Below are 4,597 nucleotides of genomic sequence, written 5' to 3'. Positions count from 1 at the left end.
TCAAGACGGGGCGATATAAAGCGCATCAACAAAGTCAATTCTTCTTATTTGGAATAGGAAATCGATATTAGAATCGCCATATTTAAGATCAATTAGTTCACTAATAAATAAGACAATATTACCATTTATTCTTAATTCAATATAATCAAGGCGAGCTTAACCAATCGAAACAAATCTTTTAAAAACCAAATATGATGAAAAAGAAAACAAGTTTCCTTTCTCAACTCATCTGATTTAATTAAAAAATTTGGAATAAATTGAAAAATATCATCCCAGAACTAATATATGTAAACTCTGGTATTCTCGATATTTCCATCCCGTATCTGATATCTTTAACCAATCCATATTCTCAGATACTTATTACAAAGTATTCTATCCCTGTATCGAATCCAATAGGTAAGTCTTGCTTCAGGATTATAACAGAATAGGAAATCATCAAGTTTAATAAAAAACCTGACAATATTCAATAATGTCTATTCCCACCTTTCCTCCTATGTGGATTTCGGTTATTATCAAAACTATAGAATACCATTGACCGCATTCTTATGTTTAACATTCATCCATAATTCCCAAGGGGAACTATGAAGAGAAGGGAAATGATGCTATCCTGAGCAAAGTGGTTCGGCTATTACACCTTTCTTTTATATCCTTATAAGCACGGGTTTATATCAGATATCAATAACAATTATAAATTACTATTCATATGTATCCCCCGACTTTACAGTTAAGCTTACAAGTCACTCAGGCCACAATACACCAACCCTCTAGTATTCCATGTCCATAAGAAAATAATTTAATTATATTAATAAAAAACATCTCTGCACTTTCTAAATTTTATATCGCTTGTCCTTTTGGCAGTTTCAAGCACTACTTTCATTCTCTTTTCAAAGTTCTTTTCATCTTTCCCTCACGGTACTTGTTCGCTATCGGTCTCTTGTCAATATTTAGCCTTGGATGAAGCTTACCACCCAATTAGGGTTGCAATCTCAAACAACCCGACTCTATGATTGTAATGTCCAACCGTGACATTTAAACCAAAAAAAGCCATGACAAGTTTGACCCTGCCACATCTTCCTTCAGTAGGAATCGAGATCTACTTTTTACTATATAAACGGGGCTATTACCCTCTCCGGCATTCCTTTCCAAAAACAAAAATAGAAATTTTGATCTCTAAATCATATTCCCGTCACTGACATTAATCTCTCAGAGTTTGACCCCCAAGAGAAATTACATCTTTAAAGTACAACTCTTATTACTTTCTATCAATTGTCAGCCAAGTCAAAAGTTGCCTTCCTTCTCAACTAACTCATAATAAGATTTTAACTTTGGGCTTTTCCTTCTTCCCTCGCAGGTACTAAAGGAATCCTCGTTAGTTTCTTTTCCTCCGCTTATTAAGATGCTTCAGTTCAGCGGGTAATCTTGCTTGATATTTCAGATTGATATTATATAAAACCTTTTCTTTCTCATCATTCATTTAATATTAAAACTTATATTAATATTTCAATATTATTTTAATATTAAAATTTCTTTTTGAAAAAGAAATTATTATTATTAATAATAATTAAAGATTATATTTTCTTAATAGAAAATTTAATCTCAGATAATATAAAACAAATCTATTTTGATTTAAATAGATTTATAATAAATTTATAACCAATTCTGAAACAAGCATGGTCCCTCAATTATAGAAATAACTGAGAAACCGCAATATGCGTTCAAAATTTTGATGACTCGTAGATTTCTGCGATTCGCATTAGCTATCGCGCTTTGCTGCGTTCTTCATCGATACAAGAGCCAAGATATCCACTGCCAAAAGTTTTTTAATTTTTTCTTTAATTAAAAAAACTTTTATTTATAATAATATCGTTATCTAATTATTGCATCCATCAAATTTATATTTATTTATTTGTATTGTTTTTGATTTTATTAATTAAACGTTAATGATCCTTCCGCAGGTTCACCTACGGAAACCTTGTTACGACTTCTCCTTCCTCTAAATAATAAGATTTACTGTCCTTCTAATTAAATCCTAGAGAATCGAAACCCTCACAAGATCCAACAATCCAGACATTTCATCTGATCATTCAATCGGTAGGAGCGACGGGCGGTGTGTACAAAGGGCAGGGACGTAATCAGCGCAATCTGATGAATTGCACTTACTAGGTATTCCTCGTTCATGATCCAAAATTACAAAGATCAATCCCCATCACGATAAAGTTTCAAAAGATTACCCAATCCTTTCGGATAAGGGAATTGCATGTGTTAAAAAATAGCATCCCCTTTCAAAGCCCCGATTAAGAAGCCCTGAAATAAAAAACACTATTTTTTGATTTAACACACCCAAAAACAACTTGTTGACTTTATCAGTGTAGCGCGCGTGCGGCCCAGAACATCTAAGGGCATCACAGACCTGTTATTGCCTCATGCTTCCCCCATGTGCAACCATGGTAGTCCCTCTAAGTAGGTTCGAATATAGATCCAGAGCCCCATTAGCCTTCCACCACAACCCCGTGAAGAGCCATGATGAAATTAATTAACTAAAAGAGAATTACAATCCATATCGAAATATTTTAATGATAATTTCAATAACTCACTTCCAAAACAAACTTCTTCCAAACAGCCGAAACTGCTCAAAACAAATTCATCCTGAAAGCTTAATGAGCTATCTCAAAATATATATTTCAATATTAACCATTAAAAGATCTCAGACAACTTCCCGACTTTCTCAACAATCCTCCCGAGAGAGAACTATTAAGAAAAAAATCGGAAAGCCACCTTACAGACACTTTTCAAAATTATCACCCTATTTAGCAGGTTGAGGTCTCGTTCGTTATCGGAATTAACCAGACAAATCACTCCACCAACTAAGAACGACCATGCACCACCACCCACGGAATCAAGAAAGAACTATCAATCTGTCAATCCTTCCCGTGTCTGGACCTGGTAAGTTTCCCCGTGTTGAGTCAAATTAAGCCGCAGGCTCCACACCTGGTGGTGCCCTTCCGTCAATTTCTTTAAGTTTCAGACTTGCGACCATACTCCCCCCAGAACCCAGAGACTTAATCGATTTCTCTAAAGGTGCTGATGGGGCTTAAAAACAAAAAAACAAAGACAAATAACCGAAGTTACCTCTTTCATTTTTTTGTTATAATTTTAAAAGCAAACTCACTTCACAATTTCTTGTGATAAATTCCACCTATCCCGAAAGATAGAAATTGGAAAAGCGAATTAAAAAAATAAATTCCCTCCAATCCCTAGTTGGCATCGTTTATAGTTAAGACTAGAGCGGTTTCTGATCGCCTTCGATCCCCTAACTTTCGTTCTTGATTAATGAAAACATCCTTGGTAAATGCTTTCGCACTTGTTTGTCTTGCATAAATCCAAGAATTCCACCTCTGACTATGCAATACAGATACCCCCAACTGTCCCTCTTAATCATTACACCTGTTTCAAAAACCAATAAAACTCAAATCGATAAACAATAACAAAAAGAACAAGTTCAATCTTCTTATTGTTTAAGACTCGAATGTGTTTGATAACAAAAAATAAATAAGTTTCCTTATTATTTTTCATTATCAAATTTAAAACACATCAGGTGTCTTATTTTATTATTCCATGCTAATGTGTTCAGTAGCGAATTTCTTTCATTACAAAAAAACGCCTGCTTTGAACACTCCATTTTCTTCAAAGTAAACTCTCCGAAATTTTCCTCTTCTTTGACAAAGAGAAACGATTAATATAAATCAACATTTAAGTGATATATTAATAATTTCGAAAACATTTACCCCTTTTTTGAAAAGCCACAAGGACTTCTCCAAAAAGGGATTCGAGGTTATTCAAATTCAAGGCAAGCATAAGATAAATGAAAGATACTGAATCAATCAAACAACAAGAAATAAATCTTGATGCAAGATTAAAAACAATACCATGATTTTCAAATATCCCCTCATTAATACCCTCCAATCACTTCACTTCCAAATTAAATCAACCCGAAAGCTAATTTAATAAGAAAAATGAAGCAGGACTAAGTATAGAGAAACATCTCGCCCCCTCGAACAATTAAAAACTCCAAAATCCAACTACGAGCTTTTTAACTGCAGCAATTTTAGTATACACTATTAGAGCTGGAATTACCGCGGCTGCTGGCACCAGACTTGCCCTCTAATTGTTTCTCTTTCAAGCATTTACATTGAAACCATTCCAATAGCAGAATACCATTAGATACCCCGCTTTGTTATTTTTTTGTCACTACCTCCCCATATACGTCATTGATTGGGATTGGGTAATTTGCGCGCCTGCTGCCTTCCTTGGAAGTGGTAGCCATCTCTCAGGCTCCCTCTCCGGAATCGAACCCTAATTCTCCGTTACCCGTCAATACCATGGTAGGCCTCTATCCTACCATCATCAGTTGATAGGTCAGAAATTTCAATGACACATTGCCAAGACGATGGGCTCTTAACCCACCCTGGCAATTCGACATTTATCATGAATCACCATTATCTTTCACAATGGACACATATCATTACACCCCTTGCGAGGCTTCAAACATGTGCCGAAATAAGTTTTTGATCCATATAGAATCAAACATTTAAACTAT

Source organism: Monocercomonoides exilis (assembly GCF_001643675.1).
Source record: "Monocercomonoides exilis strain PA203 chromosome Unknown scaffold79-65631, whole genome shotgun sequence".
In the NCBI taxonomy this organism is placed as follows: Eukaryota; Preaxostyla; order Oxymonadida; family Polymastigidae; genus Monocercomonoides; species Monocercomonoides exilis.
This window is presented reverse-complemented; position numbering follows the sequence as displayed.